This window comes from Aedes aegypti, chromosome 3 (assembly GCF_002204515.2).
Source record: "Aedes aegypti strain LVP_AGWG chromosome 3, AaegL5.0 Primary Assembly, whole genome shotgun sequence".
NCBI lineage: Eukaryota > Metazoa > Arthropoda > Insecta > Diptera > Culicidae > Aedes > Aedes aegypti.
In genome coordinates this window covers 134098841-134119177 of record NC_035109.1, presented here as the reverse complement: position 1 = coordinate 134119177, position 20337 = coordinate 134098841, and positions in this window count along the sequence as shown.

Genomic DNA, 20337 nt, shown 5'->3' with positions numbered 1-20337 from the left:
GAGTGCTAAGGACGATCTTCGGCGGCGTGCAGGAGAACGGCGTGGGGCGGCGAAGGATGAACCACGAACTCGCTCAACTCTACGGCGAACCCAGTATCGTGAAGGTAGCTAAAGCTGGAAGGATACGCTGGGCAGGGCATGTTGCAAGAATGCCGGACAACAACCCTGTAAAGATGGTGTTCGCCACGAATCCGGTCGGAACAAGAAGGCGTGGGGCGCAGCGAGCTAGGTGGATTGACCAGGTACACCAGAACCTGGAGAGCGTGGGTCACAGTCGAGGATGGAGAGAAGCGGCCATGAACCGAGGGAATTGGCGAAATATTGTTGGCGAGGCTTTATCAAGATAATTGATGTAAAGCCAAATAAGTAAGTAACCATTCATTCCACGGTAATCATGAAGCCGCATCACACCATGAATTAGGGGTCACCTATGAGGTGAATTGAAACAACAGTTACCGACACTACGCGGCTTTCTAGGCTGATTGGTAAAAGTGGGTAAAAGGATAATATTGACGATCAACTCTTCACGTGCCCAACCAGCATTGTTCTGCCTCAACCGATTTGGTATTTAAATATATAAACTTCAATAACGGGCAATTACCATATTATAATGGCTTAATAAGTGCATAAAACTTTCGAAACGGTTTACTATCAGATAAACATTGGCAAAATATTTGCACAAGCAATCAACGCACTTGCACTTTGTAGGGCTCTTTCGAAAGGATTACGATCAAAAGCCCCAAAGTTATACATAGGTCCGTATAGACGCCACTGGGTCCAAGTCAAAACTTAAACGACATCCGAATCTAATCTTCAGATTCGGCACTGCACTATGGGCGATCAGGTGGCCAATAATCGAAAAATGACTTGTTTGGATTGGTTTTTCTTGTACATCATTCCATAGTAAACACTTCTATTAAGATATTTCTGGAATATAAGAGCAAGATCTTGTATGGTTTAATTGATACAGTATGTCAAAGTTAGAGTTTTTAAGAAAAATAAAAAAAATCAGTGAAGATACAGGGTGTCCGCAAATTATCCGAACAGCTAAATATTGGAAAGATGATCTCGCATTGGAAGCAATGAAAAATCAATGTCCATGTACCTTTTATAATACATGTATATGTTAACACAAAATGCAACTTTAAACAATTTCGAAATGATTGCTTGTTACTGAGATAGGCAAATTTAAATTTTTCGGAGACGTTTTTCCTGAGGGCCGCTAGTTATACTGGAGATGTGTTATCCCTAAAATTTAAAACAGATGAATCCAATTATCCTATTGTTATTTGAAGTAACCTACAGGTTAGTGGCTTCAAATTAGACTTGAAAAAGAAAAATATACGGTTCAAATCCAGTGAGTTCTATGGACATTTCTCTTCCGTCATAAAGCTCGAAAAACAGCTCCCTTTAAGACACCTCAATACATTTGGCTTGGTTTTGCAAGTATTTGAAATCGGAACTGTGTAAAATTTACTTCTTAAGAATATAATAAGCCAATGTTTAAGACCATGCAAGAATATTGAATTTATTATGCTTAATTGTATAGAGCCAAGTCTTCAAAGTTTGTACGGATAATTTGCGGACACCCTGGACAAGGTACACATTGAATACAATATACTGCATAATCGTAATATTTTATACAGATCTTTATACACTGTCCAAAAGCTTTTTTGAGAAGCTATCTTAGAAAAAGAAAATGAAATAAAAATTCGAACCTTAGGTCGGAAATATGCGGAGAGTTACTTAGAGTTGCACAATATCAGTCATATCAGCTGATGGCTGATGGACTTAAACTATCAATATCAGTTCCGAACTATCAATATCACTTTGATCTGACAACCAAGAGCGGTGATGCGACATCGCACTCTAGATCACAATCACTGCAGAATGAGTGACCACGTGGTAATTACCCACGCTATTAATGCTTTTCAGTGACCAACACACAGTTTTAATCCGTCTGCAGCACTATCAAGAATATCGTACCGATAAATTGCCATTTTAGTTGCTTAATTTAAGGCTAAACTTGACCCATCAGTGATATTCATAGTCTATCGCTATCAATGCACTGGTGATGGAGTAGACAGCATGATGTTGATGTGATACGGAATGATTCGAATTGTATCGCAGTCGGCCTGTACAAATCAGCAAATTTCAAGCGTTGATAGAGACAGCAAGCAACTCTGGAGTTACTGACAAAAAATATGTGATTTTTTATTGAAAAAAAAAAATATGTGATTTTTTATTTAAACTTTACACATCCCATACTTTTTTGTCCCAGGCTAAAATTTATTTCCAAGGGTACTTTGAGATGAAATCTAAAGTATCGTGAAGAATTTAGCTGCAAAAATTTGCACTGTTTTGATTTAGGGCTTTTTGAGTTTTTCCAATATTTTTAACCATTTTCTATTAAAAACAGCTAAAAAATAATTCAGAGGATGACTGGATATAGCTAAATCATTCATATCATCATTTCTTTGTAAGCTGTAATATTTATAATGGTTTGCACAACGTTAATCGCATAAATGGCTTATATACATCATTAGTAACAAAACATATTATTTCGATATAGGCCCTATTCAAAAGTTAGTCTCGAACTTTGAATGAGATGAATGAGATAAAAAAAATATTTTTGGCCGCCAGTCTGTATGGAAACCGCCCATAGTGCAATGGCGGCGACAACATTCGGCGAAGGATTATGGACGGCAAAACGACGCTAGGAAGATAGGGTGGAGTTTCAGTTCGCGAAATAAGACATTTCGGCGGCACGGCCAGTGAAAGGTTTTGTGGCTTATGGATAATTAACGGTACATAACCGCACCTTGGCGGCAGAGTCTGACGAGAATGCTGATTGCCTCTGGGATTGAGTTGTCTTCAGGTTGGGATTTGACTTTTCTTAATATGGTTATAAAATTTAGGATGCAAGTAATTCTCTTAACTCGACGCGTACCACATGGTTCCTTATAGTCTACATCGAACCGATCTTATTTTGCAGTTATGAATCAACTAAAGATTACAGAATAAATTCCCTGTCACTGCAGAATGATTTATTTTTATAAATACTGCTCGAATCTAAAAACAAGACACGGACACCGTCTTCAGCAATTCAGCTGCACAGACTGCAACTAAAGGCCCAAGTAAAAATGGAGCAAATGTCAAAAGTGAAAAGCAGTTTTTGCCGTTAAAATCGACAAATCGAAAAAAATAAAAACACACAGCTGTTTTATTTCCAAAATAAAAAGGCTGTGTGTTTTTATTTTTTTCCGATTTGTCGATTTCAAGGGCGAAAACTGCTTTTTCATTTTTGACATTTGCTCTATTTTTACTTGGACCTTTAGTTGCAGTTTGTGCAGCTGAATTGCTGAAGACGATGTCCGTGTCTTGTTTTTAGAATCGAGGTGTATTTATAAAAATAAATCATTCTGAAAATTCATTCAATAATTCATTTTGTGTTTGATACAGCACTGATCCATATCTGTGGAATGGCTGTACCGCGGTTGCCCTGATTCCTTGTGAGTTCAGCTTACCAAATTCCAGCAAAGTTTTCGCAATTTGCCAACGGCTTGAACCTGTCGTTGGCAACTGTCACCCCTGGGTGTGAAATGTAGGTTTTTACATTGCCGGAGAATTCGCGTGCCTCGGTGCAATTAGTTCAGATTACCTACCACATTACCGAGGTCGATCCGGATCTTGATTTTTCGATCCCTCTCAACTCGATCGCCCTTTTGCCTTTAACATTGCGCCCTGTCATGTCGTGTAGGTAGATACCGTTTTGTTGCGAATACCGAACAGAATTATACTCGGAGCAATCGGTTTTTGTAATTCAATTTGGTTGAAATATTTCACTGAAATGATTTATCAAATTTCCGAGAAATTGTAGTCATTTGCAACCCAATTTTTATGGCTTTGAACTTATTTTACACTCTGAGAGTTGTAATTGCTATCTTTCTATTTGAGGCCAGTAAAGCCAGCTCAGATAAATTCATTTGCTAAATTGTTCATTTGAATACGATTTTCAGTGCTGTTCTAAATTTGAATAAGGTTGTTTGTAATATGAGACATTATGAGCACAGTGTTCGGCATTTGAAGCAAAATGTAATTGCATTCTTAAAGGCCCGTGTCTTTAAAATTGCAAAATTTCAGCTCGATTGCTGGAACTATAATTAAGCGCCAGCCGCACAAAGTTTGTATACATACATTGAAAGGTATTTTTACAAAGACCGCCAAGCAATCCGAGACTTGTGAAAACATACAAAAGTGTGTTTATTATTCAAAAAACTTAATTATTTCCAAAATATGTTAATTTATGCCTTTGAAGTCACTGTTGGCCTTAAGTGATAGGAATATGAGCCAAAACGGTACCCTGCGTCTGCTGCCATGATCTAGATTTCGTGTAATGAGGTTTACTCTGTTGATTTTGCGTATCGATCGTGCGAGGGAACCGTAGAAATTGCCCAATGTCCATCGCAACTCGAAAATGATCCTTTCCAGGAATGCGATAAATCTCGTCGCGTAAGAGAATCGTCGCAATTTGTACCGGTCGGTGCCAATTTCTGACAAGACATTTTGTCGAAGAATTTTCGCATTGCAATCCAAAAAAAAAAGAAAATCGAGATTCCTTGGAACCATTCTCTCACGCAGTCAGGCGCCCTCTTTATTGTTGGTTGGTAGACTGTGTTGCGATCCAAAAGTGGTTGAAGTTGGCAGAGAGCACAAATCGTGAAATAAAAAAAGCGAAAGTGCAGGCGATACACATCTCCACTAAGCAGCATTTCGTGTATGATAAAGCATGATCGTAAAGTATCGACATATTCATATGGTGTTATTCTTTTAAGATAGCAGTTCTGAAGTTGTGCTTTAATGGGAATTGACGATTTCAGATATTCAAAGTAGTTCATTTGAGCTGATACAACATTCGATAATCAATGCTTTGGTGTTAATAATATTCAGATTGAGTGTGCTCGACATGATTTTGTTTTAAATTGAAGGGTATTTGGTACATTTTAAGTGGCTATAAACAATCAAGTCAATACGGGGTATCATTGATCAGCGGAGTAACATTGATTGGGATTACCTTTTTAATAATAAGTTCGGAGGCCTTCCTCGTAGCCTAGTTAGAGTCTGCGGCTACAAAGCAAAGCCATGCTGAAGGTAACTGGGTTCGATTCCCAGTCGGTCCAAATAGAAATTTCCTTGACTTCCCTGGACATAAAGTATCATCGTACCTGCAATGATATAATAATGCGAAAATGGCAACTTTGACAAAGGAAGCTCACAATTATTAACTGTGAAAATGCTTAAAAGAACACTAAGCTGAGAAGCAGGCTCTGTTCCAATGAGGACGTAATATCAAGAAGTAGTTGTAGATGAGCTAGCTCGCAATGGAGCATCGCATGACTTCATTAGCCTTGAGCCAGCTATTCATATTTCGAAGTGCTGGGTGAAGCTTCAGAAAAATTCTCGGGCGGCAACTCAGCACAAGCAATATATGAAATAGATTGAAGTCGTGTCGTCAAACAATAAAATCAAGGCTGACTAATTTGTGTGTGATAGTTGTGATTCCGTTCATGGGAATTCATATCACCTAATATGTAACTGGCCAGTTTTCACGCAACTGCGATTCCGATTATTTGGTAAACACTTATTAAGTGAAAATGATTTCAGAAGGCTGAATCTTCAGGACATTCTATTATTTTAAGCTCTCTTAATGAACTATAGGCTCTTTAATTACATACTTTTTCGACTATCTGTATTGAGATTCTGCTCAGAGGGCTCAAAAACTCAAAAGTAAAAACAATTCTGACAAAATTCACTTTGGGCACGAGCAATTTACCCAAACAACATAGAATCATCGTCAGCCCATGCTGTCATAATACAAGTTTCAAAATAAATGAAACATGATTGGAAACTTGTTGAATTTAATTAGGATAGGTAAAACAAACGCACTCCCCAAACTCAAGTCCGATGTCAAAAAATGCATAACGACCGACAACTTTTTGCGAACATAACGACCATGGTGGCGACTGTCTCTGATGGCTGAGTCGCCTAATGTACTCGCCAGCATGGCTGCTGACCTAATCAATGGACATTCTCGAGCTCGAACAAGTGTACCGATTCGCCTGCGTCTTTACCCACTGGTTTTACTATTTTTGGCCACCAGTCAATTTTAGAGCCATGTTTAGAAACTGAAGTGGAAATTATGGGAAAATTATCGTCCGGCGTAAAACCGCAATGACACTTCGGTCCAAAGTCAGTCATATCTAATAAACTGTTCCAATTCCCACAGCTGCGCCAGCGACTCGAGTCGAGTTGTGGCCTTAGAAGAGCTGCTCCGTGGCGATATTCCTACAACAGGTCCAAAAGTCAGCATGAGTTCTCGCGCTTATTATTGGTGCTGTCGGGCAAGTGCATTTTGTCAGCCGATTGAGAAGCGCAAAATATCGCATTATGGGAAGCCTTGTTGGGAAAGCAGCGCGCGATCATCAAAATCGATCGGACTCTAATTGCGCTGAACTTGGTGACATTTCGCCGCAGTCGCTCGGTAGCCAAAGAATGGAACCTGTTCGACTGATGGCTTAGGGTGTACCAGAAAAAAAAAACATTGTTCAAAAAGTTATGATGCTCAACCCCACAGTTATTAACTGAGAGCTTTCTTTGCCAAAGTTGCCATGTTCGCATTCGTATATCGTGTGGCAGGTACGATTATACTCTATGCCCAGGGAAGACATGGATGTTTCCTTTAACAAAAAGATCCTGAACCGACCGGGAATCGAACCCAGATACCTTCAGTTTGGCTTTGTTTTGTAGACGCAGACGGCTTTAAATATATATATATATATATATATATATATATATATATATATATATATATATATATATATATATATATATATATATATATATATATATATATATATATATATATATATATATATATATATATATATATATATCCTTCATTCAGGGTTGAGCACCATAATTTTTATAACATTGATTTTTGCTGGGACACCCTACTGATGACGCATATAGGCGACTCTTGCGAAAGCAATTTTTATGGTTTATTAATATTCACATACTGACTAGTTCTCCATAATTGCATTGAAATAATGTACAACATGCACTAAAGCGAAGCGGATTTGGTGTTTTTTTTTTTCGTATGATGCCGTGCGCCTCTTCGAGCCTCGAGTCACATTTGTCGTTCGGAATCCCGTCGAGTAATTGCTTGTATAAATTTTACTCCTCTTGCTACTTTGTTGCAAATCAATCAGCGTAAAACTTACCTATAATGGCCGTTGTTTACTACCTGTCTTCGCGGTCGGTCGTACATATCATCTCACATATCGGGAATCGGAATGATCGGTCCATTGCATTGGTTCTCTGCTGCTCTGCAGGCTGTGCTGGTGTTCGGAGTACTCGCCCAGATCATTAAATAATTTGTTAATGTCATTATTTCTAACACCTTTCCCAGATACGCCTGCCTTCAGCCAATCCCAATCAATTTGTACTTTCACACGCCCGACGCGACCCTGTCTTCGTTTGGATCTTGCATCCAACCCGAGCACTGGCTCACGAGGGCTAAGTTGTAAAAACAGTTGGCAAAAACCTGATTTATATACATAGAACATTTCCAGGCTCCAACGCAAATCGCATAGACGCTACCTTTTTGAATTAAATGAAACTTCGCACATGTATTATTGGCTATCCACTGGGATAAACAGAAACAACATAAAGAAATTACTATTACACTACACCTTTTCATTACGCAACTGATTTGAGTTGCATAATGAATGTATCCCGATACTATTTCTGATACCCTCTAATGGTCTTCTACAATATTGTAAAGAATGTTGTACGCAACGTGTTATAAAACTCGATTTCAACAGCACTCGTCGTAACCGGCAAGCTCCGTTGGATAAAGGTACAACTCGGGCTTTAAAAATCATCATGCTGCAACTTGTTGCGTAAACTACTATTTTTCAATTTCGTACTTGAGGGTATTGAAAATGATACCGGGATCCATTATTTTTTAATTTCATAAAATTGTTGAGTAATTTTTCAATATGCAACTCAAAACAGTAGCGTAATGAGAATATGTAGCGTAATAGTCATTACGCTACTGATTTCAGTTGCGTTATGACTATTGTGATACTGCTTAATTCAGTGCAGAAAACTAGGCCGATTCATGACAGAATGGCGTGATTAAAAACAGCCTTTTACGAATTTAGTTCTATTTACAAAATGGTGACTATGCCAAAAATAGAGTCTTCATTCCTGATAAATGTTCCACACTTTTCATGACTAACGCACAATATTTTTTTATTATCTGGACCACTGTGCAGATATGGAGGATACGCACCGTTGTTGGTTCTCTATTCGATTGAATTTTATTGGATCTCCAATAAAAACTTCACGCGGTAAGTGCAAGATAGTATCGAAAGAAAATTTACTGCGTGGGGATCGATCGTTCACGAGATGAGGATGAGGATGATCGTGGAAGCCGAAGGAGGGACCGTCCCTTCGGTACAAGTAATTAAAGATAGCCTACCGCTATGATATTCAGAGCTTGATGGGGTCTCTGCTAGTGACGAGATGAATTAAATTTATTGAAATTTAAATTGACAGTAATGGCTACATAGCGTGTTTAAAGGAACGTCAGAAAAGGCACAGTGCAATATAGTGGTAATCATCTAATTTAGTAAAACTAAATTAAGTCAATATTAGCATATTGTTAATAAAATATTACATTTTATTTCCAGTATCAGTTCAATATGAAAAAGTGCCCATGGAACATATGGTCGCAAATCACTGCTAAGTGAGTTATTCACGATTTTAAGATGTTCAACTTGGTCATCTTTGAAACCTCATATCTACTTAACCATGCATCATACATTTAATCTGAGCGCTTGAATCGAAAGATTATGATCTCGTGTATTTTAGTTTCTTGGAAGTCAATTTTGTAGAAAATGATTTGAAGGCTCAAATTACAAAAAGTTTGTAAAAAGTGACGTAAAATCAGCATGTTTCGCGTATTTTCATGAATTTCATCCAAATCATCGTAGTGAATGTTAAAAAGGTTCTTCTATAAAATATGCATTAACTTGTTAGCTACCAAAGTGACTTTGAGAGCAAAAGTGTATCTCTTGTACATTCGTCACAATATCATGTTGAAAATTGTGCTTCAAACACCAAATAATAACTGCTGCACACTTAAATTATTTCACCGACCTCAGTAAAACTTTTTGCCGAAAACCCAACAGCTGAGAATTCGGTAATTTTCAACGCCGAATCTCGGTACTTATTTTAACGAGATTTCGGCAATCCGAACTTTTTACCGAGATCTCGGTGAACGTTACCGAGATTCGGTAAACTTTTACCGAAATCTCGGTAAAAGTTTTACCGAGAATCGTCAAATTATTACCAAGATATCAGCTGTTGGGTTCTTGGCGAAACCGTTTAAGTGTGTGGTTACCCTAATCGTCCGTCCGTTTTTTTTTTTTGAAATGCAAACATAACTGCATGAAAGTACTCCTAGTAAGCGCATGTGACGAGCCTCACGAGATGTCTCATGAGACTCGCTCACTAAGATATGTTTTGTACGTATCCGTATCTCGTGTTTCACATAATTTGCGAACTGCGATATGAAATATCGCATGGCACACTAGCTCATTTAGGTATACATGAGATACACGACACTCTGCTTTAAACCCCACTTTTTGGAAGGTATGAATCATTCCTTTTGTTCGTAGTTGTAACCAAGTTTAGTGAATAGATAAAAGAAGCCGTGACCTTTTAAAAGGTTTTTTTTTTTCAAGACGGTGTCCAAGAAGGATTACTACTGCTAGCTTTCACTAACGAGTCCAACGAAAAATCGAAGGCACGGGATCTATCAAGGATCGTAAAGGGATCAATAGTAGAAAAATAGTACTGAAAAGTTTTGTTTTTGTAGCACTGAGAAGCACTGTTCTATTGTTTTAGGAAGTTTAAAAAAATAATTTCAAGAGCAGACTGAGTTTGTGTACGCACTACACGAAGATAAGATGCACGTTAGCTTAACTATTGATTGTTGCTAATGATCAGCAATCTCTGTTGAAACATTAAGCAAATAGTCGTGAAATTTCAGTTTTTTTATAGGTAATTGGTGTGACTTTTAAGCGGCTTCATAAAAATGTCTCACGAAATGAGATTAATCTCTCAGGCAACAAAAACGAATTCAACACATCTTAAACACACAAAACGCAGCCATTCAAAAATTAATAACAAGTTAGGCATCATTACTGCAAATATGCCTTCCCAATCCTTGTAAACCTCGATTTCCACACAATTTCCACCGCAATACTGAATAATCGATGTGCATTATTAATGTTCACATGCTTTTAAACTACCCGGCGAGTGAGTTTATTAAAACAAGATATGCCGCTGTTTGTGCGGCTCATTCGCTGCTTATGAAATGAACCTTCCTTTGGCAATGGTTTCACCTTCTTCCCTGACCACAACCAAGCGGCCGGCAAGGAGCAAAGCTGAAGCTGCCGCAAATTTAAACCATTCTCCCATCCTTGGGAGATGGGCAAAAGTTATAGGAGAATTCATCAGTGACGACAATGATAGAGCACTGGTCCCGAGGCGCAATCAGGTTGTTTGTTGCTGGCTGCACATCGATGAGGAAGACGACGGCGACGGTGGCCAATGACTTCTGTGCATATCGTCGTCGATATCAAGAGTCGAACCGACGACCGGACGGAATCGCCAATTGTTGGTACACTGCAACTTCCATTTACATACGTAAGTCAGGGAATACGTTAAGTAGAATCATCAAGTAAGTAAAGAATTGATGTTATGTAAATGGAATTCTTGTTTTCGAAAGAGCCATTTGTAGATTAATATAAAATAGACTTGAAATGAAACTTGTCAAAGCTTGTAAGCTTATGAAATACTCCGTTACCACGCAACGCAACGCAACGTGTCAAAGCTTGTAAGCTTTGTAAGCTTTATGCTAATTGGCCTTAGTGTTTTAGGTCAGTTGGGTTGGGTTGTAAAATGGTGAGTCGACAACCAGGAAGGAGGGTCCAACATAGCTCTGGTCCTCGCAAGTCTCTACCTCACGCTTCCACGGGTCAAACGATGACAAAGACCGCCAGCTAAGGGTTGCGTACTTATCTGGTAGTGCAACCTGGGCACTGTTGTCCTTCTGACATCAGCAAGAGTGAGGGGGTGCGTCCCGAGCTTCTGTTCACCACGAGGTTCGGCTCAAACAGCGTCTGTTCTGGTATCCAGCGGCTGAGTTTGAAATGTTGTATCACGTCAACTAACCTAAGGTGGCAGCCCCATCAACGTAGCGCAACCCCGGTAAGGTAGCATACCGAATTTCTCACCTACCACGAAAAATTGAGAAAGAAGAAATAACGAACGATATTTTCAGCAATCGACCTGGCAACGAAATAAGGACTATGAATGGAAACTTGGTTCCTGGAATGTCAGGACGTTAAATGAACCCGGACGAGCGAGCCTTTTGGCTCGTGAACTGCAGAATGTTGGAGTGGACGTTGCTGCCATTCACGAAGTGCGGAGGCCTAGATCTGGAGAACGTGAATTCCGGGCGGTTGATCCCATCGCCAACACTACGTTCAAATATAACATCTACAACAGCGGCGGCGATAAAGCAGTACATGGAGTCGGTTTCATAGTGATCGGGAAGCAGATGAAACGCGTTATGAAGTGGAAACCGATTAGCGAGCGAATCTGTGTACTGAGGTTACGGGGCAAATTCTTCAACTACAGCCTGATCAACATCTATGCACCGACGAACGACAAACCTGATGACGTGAAGGACGCGTTCTATGAAGGCCTTGATAAGGCCTATGGAGAGTGCCCAAAACATGACGTGAAAATCGTCATCGGAGATGCGAACGCGCAGATCGGAAGAGAGGACTTTTTCCGTCCGATCATCGGTAAAGAGAGTCTTCACTCCGTCACCAATGACAACGGCCTACGACTAGTGACTTTCGCTGCTGCCAGGGGGATGGCCATCAGCAGCACCTATTTTGCACGCAAGGATATTCGAAAGCCCACCAGGAGGCAACCAAATGGTGATAATGGCAACCAGATAGACCATATTCTGGTGGATGGCCGACATTTCTCAGATGTCATCGATGTTAGGAGTTTCAGGGGTCCTAACATTGACTCAGATCACTACCTTGTTGTCAAAAAAATTCGAGCGCGGTTATCAACTTTAGCGAATTTAAGACCACAGCAAACAATGCGATTCAATATCCACCGCTTTTCAGCAGACGGTGTTACAGCTGAATACCACCAAGAGCTGGACAAGCGGATAAGTGAGGTCAATGTGAGCGAAAACTGCAACAATCTATGGAATGCTATCCATGGAGTGGTGAGTGAAACAGCGCGAGAAGTGATAGGTACTGCTCGAAGACACCCCTCCGATGGTTCGACGAGGAGTGCCAGAGGGGGACGGATGAGAAGAACGTGGCCAGACGTCGGATGTTAGTGTCTGGTACCAGGCTGAACAGAGAGCGGTACAGGGAAGCAAGATCAGCCGAAAAGCGAATCCATCGCAGGAAGAAATGAGAGTATAATGAGAATGTGATAGCCGAGGCGCAAAACTGTATGCAACAGAACGATATGCGACGATTCTATGAAACTGTCAATGGCGTGCGGAGAAAGTCAGCGCCGTCTCCCGTACGCAACAACCGTGAAGGTAATTTGCTGACAGGTAAAACCATGGTGGCTGCCAGGTGGAAAAAGCACTTCGAAACGTTACTGAATGGAGGGAACGATAGAGCATCGGAGAACCGAATGAACATCGACAACGATGGTCAAGCTGTGGAGCCTTCATCACTATATGAGGTTAAGAAGGCGATTAAAGAGCTGAAGAACGACAAGGCTGCTGGAAAGGATGCACTCCCGGCCAAACTTCTCAAGCACGGTAGTGATCACTGCATAGAATAATTCACCATATATGTACTACTAAGGATATGGGAGGAAGAAGAACTGCCTGCTAGCTGTATGGATGGCCTAATTTTCCCTCTCTTCAAAAAAGGGCATAGATTGGAGTGCGATAATAACCGAGGAATAGCGCTCCTTAATTTGGCGTTCAAAATAATGTCATGTATTGTTATCATCATTCAACAGATTGAGACTGCTTGAAGAGTCTTTCATCGGCGAATACCAAGCTGGTTTTCGTGAGGGCCGATCGACGTCGGATCGAATCTCGCATAACTCCTGATCTCGCCCTAAAAGCCATTGGTAACCGAGTGTGTAGCTCGTTGTTTTTAAGGAAATGAATGAACCAAGATACAAACTATCACCACTATGATATAAAGAAGGATCTTCTCTGCATTATTGAGTAAAGCGTAAATTCATTCGTTTGCTCAGTTACAGCAAGCTACACCCTTGGTTACCAATGGCTTTTAGGACGAGATCCCAGATTATGCGAGAAATGTTTACCCTGCGACAGATCCTCGATAAATTCCGGGAGTACAACTTGCAGACTCTTCATCTGTTCATTGATTTTAAGGCGGCATACGATTGGATTAAAAGAAACTAGTTGTGGGAAAAAATATTGGAACATGGTTTAAAAAAAAAGAAATTCACACCGTCTTCAGCACATAGGCTGCACAGACTGAACGATCACTAACATTAAGCAACGGGCAACACGAAACACCCAGTAGCTCAGTGATGGATTTTTCGTTTGAGGAAAAGTTTCCACCGACTTGAGTGGGAATCGAACCCACACTCGAGGCACAATACGCCTAAACGACTGACGCCGCTAACCGCAAGGCCACGAGGCCCTTCTGACGAAGCTGATAAGACTGATTCGTGCAACGTTGGAAGGATCGAAATCAAGTATACGGGTTGCGGATGAGATTTCAACATCCTTCGTAACCTTTGACGGATTGAAGCAGGGCGATGCACTTTCGAACCTATTGTTCAACATAACGTTAGAAAGAGCAATAAAAAGAACTTGCGTGCATAGGAATGGCAGTATTATCACACGTTCGCATATGCTCCTTGGTTTTGCGGACGATATCGACATAATCGGACTTGATCGCCGACCCGTGGAAGAGGCATACGTGCCTTTTAAAAGGAAGACAACGCGAATTCGGTTGAGGTGGTGATATTTTTGAAGTAGTTGAAAAATTTGTTTACCTTGGAACTCTAGTGACTTGCAATAATGATGTTATCCGCGAGGTAAAAAGGCGTATTGCAGCTGCGAGTCGGGCTTTTTACGGACATCGTAACCAGCTAAAGTCCCGCAGCTTACAGACGAAGACCAAACTCGCGTGTTGTACAAGACTTTAATTGTTCCGGTAGCTCTGTACGGCCACGAATCTTGGACGTTGAAAGAGGTCAACCGGAGAGCTTTTGGGGTCTTTGAACGTAAAGTGCTGGCGGCGTCGCATGAATCACGAGTTATACCAAGTCTATAACGAAATGGATATTGTTAAGCGTATAAAACATGGCAGGCTGCGGTGGGCTGGGCATGTAGCTCGCATGTCGGAGGAACGTCAAGCTAAACTAATATTCAGCAAAGAACCAGGGAGAGGCCGTCTCCTCCGTGGTAGGCCGCGCACCAGTTGAGCAGGATTTAAGGTCGCTTAACGTTCAGGGCGACTGGAAGCGATTGGCCCAGGACTGGGTCCAATGGAGAAGGCTTCTTCATTCGGCGTAGATTTAACGCAATAGCAAGGAATTGTTGCCCATCAAGTATCAAGTAAGTAAGTTCTAGGTCAGTTATGAACTCCAGGGGTAAAAGGCCTTCTGGCCAGCAGCCATCTGAAATGTTAATCGCATCAATTATCTTATTAATTGTCCACTGAGTATTTCTCATAAACCGGAAGCATGCTATAGTTGCCACGAGTACGGTCACTTCAGCGCCGATTCAGCGAGGGGTCTGACAGCGATAACTTATGTAGAAGGTGCGGAGAAGAAGTCCACAAGGCGCAAGCCTGTCGAAAGCCTCCAAAATATATGATCTGCGCTAACGGAGAGAGTAACAGCCACGTTGCAGGAGGCCTGCGATGCCTAGTCCTCATAAAGGCGACTGCTACTAAACCACAGTGGAGGTAATGTAAATTAACCTCAACCATTGTGACACAGCACAACACTTGCTGTGGAAATCTGTGGCGTAGTTCAAGTGCGATGTGGCTATCAAGTCGGAGCCATACTGTACTAACTCCAGAGGGAGCAGTTTTTTTGCATTGGCAAGGTTCAACGTAGATGTTGCCAACGATGGTGCCACCAGCCATACCGTAAGGATGGCCGAGAATCAATTATTGACGTAACCTTCCTTAGCCCTGGGCTGTCAGAAAGTTTGAACTGACGAGTAAATGAGGAGTATATCCGTTTCGGTTCATTATTCGTAGCGGACGGCAGTTGGAAGCGCGTGCGACTCAACCAAAGGAGCGGAGATGGAAAAAGTCGCAGTTTGACAAAAATGTTGGATTTGGATGTTGCAATGGCAAAAAAGGGGCCCAGCTTTACCACCACCTGATAGGTGTCCGGAGAAGATGAAGACTATCATTGCAGCGCTATTCCCGCAGCACTAACTGACGAGCTGACCGCCCACACCGTACGGAGCTCCGTATCCACAACGTAGCTCTGAAAAGAGCAATGCAAGAAACCCCGCATATGCCCAGGATCGTGCTGCAAAAATGTATCGATCAGGGTAACTCCCCCCAAATTTGTAAGCGACAAAAGCTTGAATTGCTCTGTATCGTACTCTGATCTACAAAACAGAAGTTGGAAAAATGTGCATAAAAATCATGGCGGGCGTCCCCGGGGTCTCCATTGTTAGCAAAACTCTCTGGAACGCTATGTAATGACGAAGTGTTGAAACTGCGCTTCCCCAGGGGTGTGGTAATCGACGGCTTCACGGAAGACGCGGTGCTCTTAGTCATCGGCGGATCACTAGAAGAAGAAATACTAGCTTCTGAGGCAATAGATGCCGTGGAAGTATGGATGGGATGAGTCTTGTGATAGCCCGTCGTAAAACCGAAGTAGTGATGATAAACAACCGAAAGGCATTGCAGCATGCGATCAAAGCTAGGAGTGATGCAGAAGCAGCAAGAAGCGACTACTGGATAGCGTGTTTACATCAATCCTTAGATATGCTGGTCCCATGTAAACGACATCACTGCAAACGAAAAGAAACCGCTCCTGACTGAACAGTACGTTAGACTGATGGCCATGCATGTCGAGTGTGTATCGTACGATATCATAGGAGGCATTCTATATGATTTCATGATTGATCTCTATAAGCCTTCAACTCGAAGAGGACAGCGGATGTTACAGGGATCGAGGCAAGCGGGGAATTCGGAAAATAGCAAGAGATGAAACCACGAGGAAAGGGCAACAGCAGTGGGATAGCGCTGGGAACGGTAGATGGACCCACCGACTAATTCCGTGCCTCCCAGTGTACCACGTATCGTATAAGAATGTGCATCCAAAATCACATATTCGTACGTCAAAAATCAGAATCGCACAAGATGCCAAATTAGACGTTATCAATGTCAACACAAGTTGACAGCAAAATATGTCGTAAATAGTGCAACATAGACTAGCGTTAAGTTGTATAAACTGACAGATCGTATATCAATCCAGAAAGCATCATATGAAATCGCAATAACTTAGCAATAAGTACCACCCAAACTTGATATCTGCTGACGATCGGCCTCAAAGAATAAGATAGCAGGTGTCGCTGAACATGAAACATGCATTGATATTGGAAAATAATCGCATTGCTATTAGGAAGCTCTTGGTGGTAAAGTGGTAAGGCGTTCGATTCCTAATCCAGAGGTCCCGTGTTCGAGGCTACGAAGCGGGCAAGCACAGAAGTGACAGTAGAAAAATGGACGTGAAGCCAGCCCCAAATGCAGTATGAAAAGAGCAACACACGCAGAAAGCGAAACAACAAGCAGTGCTGGTTAGCACAATAGTCTCCACGAAAAAATGCCAAGAAACAGTTTCGGGGAAAATGGCTGGTGGGCAAAGGTGGATTTAGTCTACCATCTACCTTGGATCCTTGCTGACGGCTAACAATAACGTTGGCGTGAAATACAGAGGCGCATCATAAGTGGAATTCGGGCCTACTATGGCCTCCACAAGAAGCTGCGGTCAAAAAAGATTCACATCCGCACCAAATGTAGTAAGGCCAATAGTCCTTTACGGGCAAGAAACGTGGACGATGCTCGAGGAGGACTTGCAATCACTTGCAATTTTCATACGCCGGGTGCTTACGACGATCTTTGACTGTGTGCAGAAAGGACGAATCACGAACTTGCCCAAATCTACGATGAACCCAGTATCCAGAAGGTGGCTGGAAGGATATGATGGGCAGGGCATGCTGTATGAATGCCGGGTGGGCGGATCAAATGCGCAGTGGTTTGGCGAGCTTGGGGCAGAATCAATGATAGAGAAATGCGGCCACGAACCGAGCATTGTGACGTGAAATTGTTGAATCAGTGTTATCGGTTTAGATGTTAACTAAATAAATGAATGTGCTTAACATATGCCGCTTAGCATAAAATGAACGCGAATGGAAATTTCAGTGTAGCGAGCATTTAGTTTGCTGCATAAATTAGAAATTATTCTGCTCATCCGACAGAAGTGCAGTGCAGGCTCCTCTCTTGCCGGGGTCGCTTCAGGGTGGACTACCGCAATCGATTTCTGGTCGGCTACTGCGCTTAATATTACCGGAGTTCTTCCACCGACACGTCGTGAAGTTGGCTGCAGTCGCTGAGTCGCCGTGAGTTATTGAATGACTTAATTATTTCTATCGATTAATTTATTTATTTTAGCTTCTGGTTATGAACCGGAGCGCAAATGAAAACGGCTTTTGGATTCGTGAGCCGCCAATCGTCGGCCTCCGATGGTTGGCTCCTGGGTCCGGAGGTCGCCTTTATGCTACTGCACTGACTGCAAGCTGCATTGGCAACCTAGGAGCCGTTCTTCCATACTCGAGAGATGGCCAACTTCGGCAGGATTAATGCCATAGCATTAAAGATTATTATTCATTTATTCTTCTTAATGTCGAATTTAATGCTTGTTTTTGCATTGCATTAAATAGGATGAGGTATTTGGCCGATGGTGCCATATAAATGAGTTGTCCGAAGAGCACGGACCGTTCTGCTGCTGCTGCTACCGAATCAACGGAGGACACGATCATCGATCACGAAGGGTTGAATAATGCTTTTCGGTAGGTTCCCCCGAGGGGATTACAAAGCCGTATCATTGCAAACGGAACGAAATCAATACCAAACCGAAGGGAAATAGTCTTGACGGTGGCACAGAAGTTGGAAATCGAATTTCCTGTCGCTCCGGGGTTTAAGTTTTATTTTGTAATTAAGAATATATGATTCTTATGAAGAATTCTCTCATCCACGTATGATACACATGATTAGTCAATTCTACAACGTGGACTAGTCCCTTTAAATTGAAGCTGTATGGAATCAGCAAGGGCATCACGGAAAGCATTCGACAGTGCTTGATTGTAAAATTAAAAAACTTTAATTTTCCAGCATGCATTGTCAGAAAAATCCAAAGTTATCTGTCAAATCGTACACTTCAGGCTAATTATCAGAACTCAAGAAATGAATGTAGTGTTTAGAATGATACTAATAAAAAAATAACAAAATCTAGGAACGTACATGAATAAGGTAAACTTTATTCACTCAGTTAGGGGAATTAGGGGCATAATGGACACGTTAAGCAAATGCTTGTTTTAAGACCATAAAATGGCAATGTTTTTAATTAACCCCCGGCTAATTTTCAAGTTTGATGTTAGTACGACATGCTACATGCATTCATGTTGTTCAAAATCATATCATATGTCAGAAAAGCGAGATAGAAAATTGGGCCGAAAACAAGGCTGGTAAAAAGGTATCGGGGCGAAATGAACACTTGCATGAAATTTAGTGATTCCAATATATTTAATGACTGTCAATTGTTCCGATATGTAAAAAGGCTCTTCCTCAATCATAATAGCTAAAAAGAATCTTTCTGGGTTCGTTACTTTGCTCAAAAATTAGATTCTTCCACAGCCTTGCTTATGTGCCAATTTGAAACTGAGAAAAACTTTAAGTCAAATTTCGAAGAACAATTGAATCAAAAAATAAACTTTAATATCGTCAAACATTTTAAATGCATTACATATTTCATGCAGTGTATGAATTTTTGATGAAGTATGCATATTCTCAGAGATTGAGGGGGTGTCCATTTCGCCCCGTATGTTCATTATGCCCCTAATCCCCCTATATTGATCAGATGAGAAAATATTACGCTAATTTCGTGCATTAAAATTTATATTCATATTTTTAGAAGACAGTCATCCTTCATTCATGCACCGCTGTTAAAATTTGGTATAGAGAGATTGCAATGATCAACTTACACGCTAACTTAGAAGTACCCATTTAATGGGTTCCATGTACCCATTTTTATGACCAGTATTGAGTTATCAGAAAAAGGGTATTTTTTAAATGTCATAAAAAGGGTACTTAATCCCCTTGATGAAGTTTCTAGTCGTTAACTAATGATGGGTAAATAATACGCATGCTGCTTTGAAGAGCACCAGCGTCATTTTTCAATTTGCTGTGCGGTGGCGTTTGTTTTTGTAAAATAAATATTTTTCTTTCCTGTAACTATTTGTAAATTGGCAATAATATTAAACACGACTCTCAAGGTAAGTAATTTTTGGTTTGATTAAAGGATCGTTGTTTTCATTGTTTTCATTCTAGAATGAGTACTGCATACAACATCCGAATATGGCGCAGACAATTTCGGGAGCCGATGTCCAATGTACAAGGTTGGAATTGGAAAGGAAGAATATCAGGGAAGCGTCCTGTTAAATATTGACTGTATGGTCCATTGAATGACCTCCAATAAAGCATTACATGATTCTAAATAATAAATATTGATTGTTTCATTTACATTAGTTTGAGATTGTTTTAAATTAATTTTGTGAAAAACTCAACTTGAATGCAGAGCGAAATGAATGAAAAAAAGAGGTTTTTTTACCTATTATTGTGAAACCAATCAAGAGTGAAATATACCCATGTTTTGAAGTTTCGGCCGAATACTCTTTAAAGGGTAACTGGGCCGTACCCATTTAATGAGTTAAGCCACTTTAGTTGGAAATGGGTACGAAAGTACCCATTAATGGGTACTTCCGGGTTAGCGTGTATGACTCACATGCACCAACTCTCCGATCGAAAGGAAAAGTGCGCGATCCACTACCATTCTCCGGTCGACTGGTTGGCAACTGTCCAATCTTTCCCCTGAGAGGGGAAGCAGACCGAGCGCACTATTTTAATTGAATATCTTATT